Source organism: Lissotriton helveticus, chromosome 4_1, assembly GCF_964261635.1.
Source record: "Lissotriton helveticus chromosome 4_1, aLisHel1.1, whole genome shotgun sequence".
NCBI lineage: Eukaryota > Metazoa > Chordata > Amphibia > Caudata > Salamandridae > Lissotriton > Lissotriton helveticus.
This window is the reverse complement of record NC_136063.1, coordinates 881,855,615-881,865,986: the sequence shown is the minus strand read 5'-3', so window position 1 is coordinate 881,865,986 and position 10,372 is coordinate 881,855,615.

Here is a 10,372-nt window from a genome sequence, read left to right as displayed (position 1 = left end):
TGTTTAAGTCCCCACGGAGATGGTGTGTTATTATACTGATGTTCAAGTCCCCACAAAGATAGTGTGTTATTTCAGTGTTGTTCAAGTCCCCACAAAGATAGTGTGTTAATATAGCGATGTTTAAGTACCTACAGAGATAGTGCATGGAGGTGATTTTGTTTAAATCCTCAATAAAATAGGGCCCGATTCACAAAGGGAAACTTACACCAAAAGTCTAACTTTACTACTTTTCAATATTCACAAAGCCCCATATAGAGAATGTGATGATGTTCAAGTCGAAGCAAACACAAGGAGATGACGGACGGAGTGTTGATACCTTTCAGTCACTCACCCCAGTCACCGATCTGGGTTGAATCCATCATCGTTCTTTAGCTCACTTCGCCACCAACTATATGCAAATCAGTCTTGACCCTGTGCCTCAGGGAAACAGTCCAGCCCGAACTGCAAAGCTAGGTCTTGCCTGCACCAGAAACAAGGATCCTGGGACAGGTTTCAGGTAACACCCCCTAATCAGCCAGGCAAGCTTGAATAAAGTGAGCAAGGGACCCACGTCTGGGCATACCCCGCCAATTTAGGGTGAACAAAGCACTCACAAGGAGATTATGGATGGAGTGTTGAAACTTTTCAGCCGCTCACCCCCAGTCACAGATCTGGGTTGAATACATCATTGTTCTTTAGCTCACTTTGCCACCCCAGTTCAGACCCAGCTATATGCAAATCAGTCTTAACGCTGTGCCTCGTGGCACCTCTGATGTTTCAAGTAGAAACAGAGCTTGCGTTTATTACAGGAATGCCTAAGTCCCCACAGATGTAATATGTTTTTATAGTGATGTTCAAGTCCTCACAAAGATAGTAATTTATTATAGTTTTTTTCAGCCCCCACAAAGATAGTGTCTTATTGTAGCGATGTTTAAGTCCCATAGATATAGTATCTGTAGATGATTGTGTTTAAGTCCTCATTAAAATAGGGTCCGATTCATAATGGTAAACATAGACAAAAAAAATGAACTTTTCTACTTTTCTGTCTCAACAATGTAAACTTAGACCAAATGTTTAACTTTACTACTTAAACTCAATATTCACAAAGCCCCATAAAGAGAACGCGAAGCTGATGATGCTCGTGCCAAAACAGAGCTTGTGTGTAATTACAGGAAGGTTCAAGTCACCATAGAGATGGTGTGTGACTATAATATTACCAAGGTTGCCAAAGAGAATGTGTGTGATTTTAGACATGCCTACGTCCCCACAGAGATAGTGTGTGAATATAGAGATGTCCAGGTCCCCACACAGATAGTGTGTGATTATAGACATGCCCAGGTCCCCACAGAGATAGTGTGTGATTATAGAGATGTCCAGGTCCCCAGAGAGATAGTGTCTGATAGTGTCTGATTATAAACATGTCCAGTTCCCCACTGTACAGTATAACTAAATAAAACATGTTTTTATATGGGTATTTTAATATCAAAATTAGGTACATGCCCCTCCGTTATCCCAAAATGTCCCTACTGTTGCACTCACTGGAGTGGGAACAGTAATTTTAACCCCTCCGCTATCCGACACTTTCCCTACTGTTGCACTCATTGGAGTCGGAATCGAAATGTTTACCTCTCCCCTATCCAACACTTTCCCTACTGTTGCATTGACTGGAGTGGGAATAGTAATTTTACCCCTACGCTATCCAACACTTTTCCTAGTGTTGCACTCATTGGAGTGGGAATAGTAATTTTTACCCCTCCGCTATCGAACACTTTACCTACTGTTGCACTCATTGAAGTGGTAATTGTAATTTGTACCCGTCCGCTATTCAACACTTTACCTCTTGTTGCATTGACTGGCGTGGGAATAGTAAATTTTATCCCTCCTCTATCCAACACTTTCCCTACTGTTGCACTCACTGGAGTGGAAATAGTAGTTTTTACCCCTCTGCTATCCAACACTTTCCCTAATGTTGCACTGACTGGAGTGGGAACTTTTAGTTTAAAGTTTTAAATAGTTTAATATTTTAATTTATATTTGAATGTTTTTTAATAGATTTTATATAATTGGTATTTATTTATATATCTATAATTGTTTAATTGTTTTAAAGTAAATATATATAAATTATGTATATATGTTTTAATTTCTTTAAGCACGTTTCTGTTATATTTGTTAAAATGTATATCATTATTTTTTATATATTTTATATTTAATATTTTATTTTATGTACATATAAAAAGCGATATTTTGTACAACTATATATACACCATTATATTAAACAAAAATCTGGGTCTTTCGGGCAGACTTATGAGCCTCAACTGATCTCTTCACTTATCTGATGCAGTTCCTTATTGTATTCAGGGACTACATTACCCAGTTCATTTCAATAAGCTTTATTCGGTTTGCGACAGCGACCATATAAGCACAGATAAAACAAATCAGTAACAGCCACAGTAACATTCTCAAGATAATCGATACTTAACAAGAACAACTATTTGGTCAAGGTAAATTTTATACATTTGTGCAAAATACAAATATATGTCCAATATTGTGCAAATGCATACATTTCATAAAAGTCCAATGGATATTATACAGCATGTTAAAATTACACAATAAAGTGATAAGGGCTTAATATACCCTAGATTTCCTAGTGCAGAAATTCCACATTAAGGTATCTACTATACTTATCTTCCTAATGTACAAACTTTGCAAAAAGTGAGAAGTGCAAGCATTGTACAATATGTGCAAATTACGCTATAAAGTGTCACATGCCAACAGAATTCCTTCTTGTGCAATTTATGCAAAAGTGCTAAGTGCCCTAGTTTCCAACAATACTATACAAATTTTTAAAATATTATGGATTTTCTAATAGCAATGCATTTTAGAATATAGGATGCCACATAATAGCAAACGTCTGAGCTTTCCAAGGCGGATACCATCCTCATAGCATTCTTAGTGGATCGAACATTATATTTTAAAAACAGAGGTTTCAGATAAAATTTCCTAGTAAAAAGGTAAGATTTACAAAAACAGTAAGAAATGGCAGCAACTTTGTTTAGACATATTGTCGCATGTGCAAATAGAATTGGCACTTTTTTCATAATCGGGAAAGCCACGAGATGATGAACAATCCCTAACCTCAGGCGTGTCAGGACAAACAGATGGGAAATTTTTGTCACATTGGTCAAATATGCCTGAAAACCAACTTTGAGATTTAGTTGTTGGTAGTATACAAGGGTACGTTGTTCACCAATACGTCTCCCTCGTGTCTCCTTTTTGTGGCCCAAAAAGGTATCTTTGAGTTCCTTTTTAGGAATTAGAGCTGCATGATCCGGATCTGTATGGATATTACATTTAAACAGAAAATTAAACCAGTAGTGGATCAAATTTAACCAGGGGATACACATACAATAATCAAGCTTTAGACAATCTTTAATAATGTGTTCAGTGAGTAGAGTTTCCTCTTTCGACCAAATAGAGCACCACAATACCAAAGGTCGTAAGGTGACTAAATCAGAAATGTAATTAAGACCCACTTCCTGGTGGATCAATTCTATAGAGGCCGATGGTGGGACACTCAGTAAACGTTTAAGAAAACTATTTTCATCTGTCTGTAGTGTCTTTTCAAAGTGGTGGCCCCAGATACCTGCGCCATAAAGTGCAGATGGTACGCACCTGGTGTTTTAAATGGCCACCATATCTTTAATTCTTCTGGCTCCCACTTTTGATGAAAATCTAAATATACTATTTGTACTCCTACTCATTTCGTGTCGAACGTTATCATATTCGCCTGTCCATTTCCCATTTCCTGCAAATGTTATTCCAAGGTAACAAAATGTTTTAACCAGATGCATTTTTGTTTTCTCAAGAAAAAAAGCCTTATTAGTGTTAGATGTTATTTTTCCACATGTCATTACAACGGTCTTAGATTGGTTTATTAAAAGCTTTCTGCCATTGAGAAATAATATAAAATTATTAATAAGATGCTGAAGGCCATTTGGGGTACTTGACAATAAAACCGCATCATCTGCGTACAATAAAATTGGAACAGGCTGTCCGTCTATCATGGGGCATCCGCGGTATCTGTCTTAGTACTGCGTCAACTTGGTTAATAAATAAAGAAAACAAAAGTGGAGCCAGGACTCAACCCTGCCGGATGCCCCATTTTACATAAAAAAGGGGAGTACATTCCCCTGCAGGTCCATAGCGCACACTACTAGAAAGTCTCTCGTAGACTCTTGCCAAAAAATAAACTATTTCTTTTGGGGCACCTGAATCTAATAGTGTATTTCACAGTATCGAATGGTCCACGAGGTCAAAGGCGCTACTTAAGTCTGCAAAGCTTAAAAACAAGTTACCCCTTTTCACCAGTGTATATTTACTCATAAGAAGATCAAGATTGACGCACTGTTCTAAAGTGCCCATGCCCTTCCTAGACCCATATTGTGCCGGTGAGAGGACTTTGTTGTCTAAGGCCAATAATTCGAGCCTCTTCAACAGGATCCTACTCATTACCTTGATGGACGAATCCAGCAACGATATGGGTCGGTATTACAGGCATCAGATTTTGAGCCTTTCTTAAAAAGGGGTATAAGCAATGACTGTGCCCAGGATGGTGGAAAATGGCCTTCTGCAGCGACATAAAAAATCCTAACTAGGATCGGGGCCCACAAATGCATTTCATTCTTGTATAAATCAATAGGCACCCCATCTGGCCCTGGTGCTTTGCCCCCTTTGTTATCCACTAGACCTTCGTACACTTCTTCAATATTAGTCGATAAAGGTAAGGTGGGCCAGGTGGAGACAATGGGCAAATTAATATCAATTTTGTCAGGGTTCAAAATGTTAGTAAAATGTTCGATCCATGCATGACAACTTACATATGAAGTAAGTTCTGGGCGGCAATCATCCTTTAAAAACGGGCCATTTATTCTCTCCCAGAACAGTTTGCTATTGTTGGTTGCTGCTGCTAAATTGAGTTTGTCCCAGGCTTCGACTTGCAGTGCTTTCTTTCTTGCCTCAATCTTTTGCTTGTAGTTATAACGTAATTCCTGTATATGTACGTTGTTCTGTGGTTTTATTCCCAGTGCTCGCTTCAAGCTATGTAGGGCCCGGGTACAATTCTTATCAAACCATCCTACATGTGCTTTTTTCTTTACATTATTTCTTCGTGAATACCCCTTCTATAGACTTATTTATCCTAAGAAAGCTAGAAATCAGTGGCACTGGATTTACCTCATCACTAAGGCAATAGTCTATTTCTCCTCTACATTTGGCAATCACGTCCCCTTGGATTTTTTTGTGGTTCAATTCCTGCCCACTTTATCCTCATCCCGTTAGTTCTTATGGGAGTAATGTCAGTGACACAATTAATTTTAGTTAGGTGTCTATCCCCCCAACACAACAGCGATAGTGAAATGCTGTTGTGGTCACTGACTACCTGTTCTGTTATCCATAGATTGCTATAATTATTGTTACTGGAAATTAAAACATGGTCAATAGTAGTAGAAGCATTTCTGCCAGTTAAGGTTGGGCATATAATATTTTCCCTAGTCATGTTACAACTCAAAGGTTCAAGGTCAAACTTGGCTATTAAAAAATGTAGGGCTGTACCATACTCGCCATGGGGAAAGTGCAAGTAATTGACATTATCCTCTATGCTATGACCCTTCATAAAACCACATGTGTTAGTGGATGCCAACGAACATACTTGAATATTAAAATCACCAACCCAGACTATGATGGCTTGTCTGTTTGATACTAGCAATGCCTTGTCAATTTCTTTTTCCAGATTGTAAATTATACTACCCCTGTTATTACTAAAGATGTTATTATAGTAATTAACTAGAAGCAGGTCCTTCCCTTTATGAAATCGGAGCCTCATTTACTGGCAATAGGGGTCTATTGATATACACCCTACAATTTTGCATTCTGCTAGTTTATTTGAAACAAGGATCAAGAGACCACCCTTTGCCCTACCTGATGTAGAATCAATAGCGCTTACCCAGTTTGAAGTATATCCCTCTATAAAAACCGAATCTCTATACCAGGTCTCTTGTAAGCAAATAATATCATAATTGGAAGTAATGAAATCTGTCCAGAATGGTGTACCCAGTTTCCTTTTGAGCCCAGCTATATTCCGCGTCATGATAATATATCCTTCAGGACCGTTGACTATAGCGGGCTTATTTGTTGGGGACGCAATGTTCGGGCTCTTTTCAGATGTAAATTGTGCCCGTACATCGCTAACTAGTATCTGTGTATCTGGTTGACCTCCTACATTTATATCTTGTATTTCACTAGCCAAGTAAGTAGTAAACGACCGACTAGTATCTTGAACTATTCTTTGTTCTTTAGTCTCCCTGGTCCTTGTTGGTGTAGGGCTCTGTGTTTTTCCTACTTTTAATGTAAGTCAATCATTATCTTTCATTGAACTTAATGCCTGGTATCTGTTGTAAAAGGGGATATTCATACTGGGGGGCAGTGGCGCTTGTTTGGTGGGATAAAAATTGTGAACTGGTCTACCTTGGTTACTACACATCATTAGGTGTCTGTAAAAGTATCCTAATAGCAGGAGGATCGTATTATACTCCAGCTGGGACGGTGGAGGAGCATTTGCAAGGGTATTCTGTGCTGAACCTGGGGTTTTAAAGTTAATGATGATACAGTCTCCCGCAAACTTTTTCTTAAGCGGGCCAATCCATTCCACCCGTTATGTCAACAAATCTGATTTTTCCCCGTCATCGGGAAGCCACAATTGTTTGACAACCAGTGTAGAGTTTTATTTTTAAGTGCAGCATGGTTTTCACCCTGGTCTTTTCCAAGTTTAGGTACATTTACTAGGACTGCCACATAGGCCCCACATTCTGGTGGCAGGTCAATAGATAAAGGTACTTTGTTTACTTTAGAGGGCATAAGGACTGGAGTATCTACTCTAGTAATCTCTAAGTTGGGAGCATTACTGAGTCTTGCGGTTGGTTTCTCGCTATGGTCCATGCCCTCGTTAGGTATAATAATGTGTTCGACTCTATTCTGTGTATAAATTCCCTTCAGTACTTCACCACAATTTGAATTACCTATGGGTATGCCCTCCATATTGGGTTTAGTTGGATCGGGGGCTGGTAAATTATTACCACTATCTCTTTGCTAGCTATGTTATCGATCCTATCATGGAGTGGCCTAAGTAGTACAGTTAATTTGTCAAAGATGGCTTCTAAGGATGTTACATTCGGTGCAGGATCTTGAACTTGTTTTAATTGTGCGTTTACCATTGCTGTACCCCCGTGTTGGATATTTCTTGTCTTTTTTGGCCTTGTTGGTGCCCTGTCTAGTTGTTTCTTTTTGTTTCCATTACCTTTAGGTGACGGGGTAGGGGAAAGGTTAAGTGAGGCAGCCAGTATAGATAGGGTAGGTGTATTGGAAATACGGGAGGGCACATCAGCAATATCATTCACTCCCGCACTGCAAACATTTACATCCTGCCCAATAATAGGTGATTCTGAGATGGTTAATCTTTCTTCATTAGTCATAATGGAGCCTTCATTAGACTGATCCCCATGTATAATACTGGACCCCATAGACAAGCGTCTCTCCGTGCGGTTAATTTCCTCTGATAAAGCTCTAACAGCTTTTACTAAAAAAGTATCTATGGTAGTGCATGTTTTGTCCAACAGAGGTTTGTTTGCCCGCCTCCTTGCCATTATAGAAGGAACAATAGTAACTCCACCGCTAGGGAAAGTACTTCTTGTAAAGACTTCTGTGTCTCCCGATACACGTTTGCGTGCAAAAACAGGGACAGTACCTTTCTGCAGTTCTCTTGATGCCAAAGCCGTTAATGCTGGAAACGTTAGAGAGATGGCCCGGCCCGGCCACTTCTGGCCCCCGACGGCCCGCCCTTTGCCCGGGCTTAGCCCGGCGCCACCCGCGCGCCTTCCGCGGTGTGTGAGGGCTACGCGCCTTTCAGGGCCGCTGTGTCCCGCCTCCCTGCGCCCGCTCCCAGGGGCTGCTGGGGAATGTAGTTCTTTCTACGCCGTTCCCCTCACGGCTCAGGAAAGAGAATGTGAAACGATGCCGCCGTTCCCCTCACGGCACGGAAGGCGAAAGAGCTGCCGCAGTGTCAGCCGTTCCCCTCAGGCTGTTTCGAGAGACTACATTACCCATGTATACCCTTGTAGCATCAAACCAATTCTCCCTAGCCATATACTAACTATCGCAGCTCTACTAGGAATTTACCTGAGTGGCTGTGTGTGCTCCATCCATCTTCAGATTAATCAACGGGGCATGACACATGTAATGCTATGAGTCTGTAAAGTACCCCTCACTCATCAATCAATGGTATAGCCTAACTCAGCGGTCCTTCTTGTGACTTATCCTTATGGTAAGGATTAGTTGCACTCATTGAAGTGTCAACTTAAATTAGAAGGTTAAAGTAACCATTATCACATAAATTCGACTTGTCTACTGACTAAAAAGGAAGAAGTTCCACAGTGGTGTCACTCCTTCATGCCAGGTAACTCCCTGTCAGTCAATCAACATGGGTGTAGGTCAGATAGACAGATAGACAGATAGACATAAATTCTTGTCACACAAAAGCTGGTTACTTGTGGCAGAGAAAGTATCACGTTTTGTCTTGACACTCTTGTTTGAACCAATGGAACCTGTGAAAACACCCAAGTGGACATAATGATGGCAGCCGTTCATATAATAAGGAACAATTCTTTGAGAGCAAAAAGGGCAATCTCATGCAGCATTTAATTCTATGCAATACCTAAATAGCAAATTATTTTTCTTTAGACTATTGTCATTTCTTTTCTGTGTCTTTCCCGTAAATTAAACATTGTACATTCTTCATTCCATTTAATGTGTAGTCTAAAAGATATTAGTGACTGTATTACACAGTGAGGTCACATTACCACCCCATTTAATACATCACTCTCCTGACAGGACCCTTTCAACAAAATCCACAAGACCACTCCTCAGAACAGGGATGCATGCAAGTCATTGAAAAATCTACAGGTAGCTAAAATATCCATTAGAAAGATTGTTAACGAAGGTAAGACATTTGTTCTCCTGGTGGGTTCTTTTCACACATTCATCATCTTCTGAGAAGCACCAAAGAAGTACCTCCAAGAATGTGGGTCTAAAGAAGTGATAACTCCATAAGGTCTCCCTGTAAAGACGCAGCAAAATGACAATCATTGCAGACTACTTCAGAATCAAGGCAGCCAGCTGTTGAACATGTGTAGTGAAGTTTACATCACATCCTGACACATGTCCAGATACTCCTGTACAATGCTAAAGTAGAGAAGTTCACCCTTTTGAAATGTACCTTGATGACCACAAGGGATTTTTCTTGTCCTAAGAATGTCACACCTTACTGTACTTAACAATCAAGCACAAATTAGTCCTGTTCTGGAACGTCTGAAGACATCAACAGAGGTCTGTCGAAGGGGTTAATCCAGACCTGCAGTATTAACCTGTATTGCAGTACAGGACACAAATAGCATTAATGCAGCAGGTGCAGTGGCACTCAGACTCATCATTGTGAGTCTTCTTTTTTATCCCAATCCCAGCTGCCTTTGTCCACTAAGCGAGAGGGGCCCACTTTCCTTGATTGCATTAAGGACCTCTGCTACACCACTGATTCATATATTGAGACATCCCTAGAACTTTGGCAATACAGAGTTGTACTTCAGTGCTATGTTCAGTGCAATCCCAGAATGAGATATCTATAGAGCTCTTACAAAACACCTCAAACAAGACTTTCAGTATGATCTGCCCTTCCACTGAGACAGAACGTTTAAATAAGTCTCCATACTGTATTTACTGCAAACTCCAATTTAGACATTTGGAGACTTTTTAAAATGCAAAACAAACTAGCTCTTCTAATTTGGTATGGGAAGTTCTACGTAAATATTTACTGATTACAACATTCCATATCCTACTGTAAGCCAGCATCTCATTCTGACACGGGAGAGAGACCCGGACATTGACATCAATAATGTTGTGGCAAAGCGGAAACCTTCACAAAATCTGTGGAGTTGTAGGGCTGTTCATAGACTTTTGCTAACATTGTAAAAATACTCCTGCACACTCTTAATTGTGATCAATCATTCTGATGATTTACATAATTCAGTTTACATTTTTTGAAACAAGTAAAAATAAAATGCAACACATTAAAAGTAAACCCTTATGAAAGTAAAGGCTTCAGTATAAGTGACTGAGAGATAATTATAAGTGAAATTGCATGTTTCTCAAACTTTGTTAACTCTCGATCTGGCAAACATTCTGTATCAATTTAGTGGCCTCCTTCAACAACATGCATATGACAGTGGAAGGACAATTGGAGTTGGGTAAAATTCACCAGTTAAACCCTCCTGACATGTTTGCCAAAATC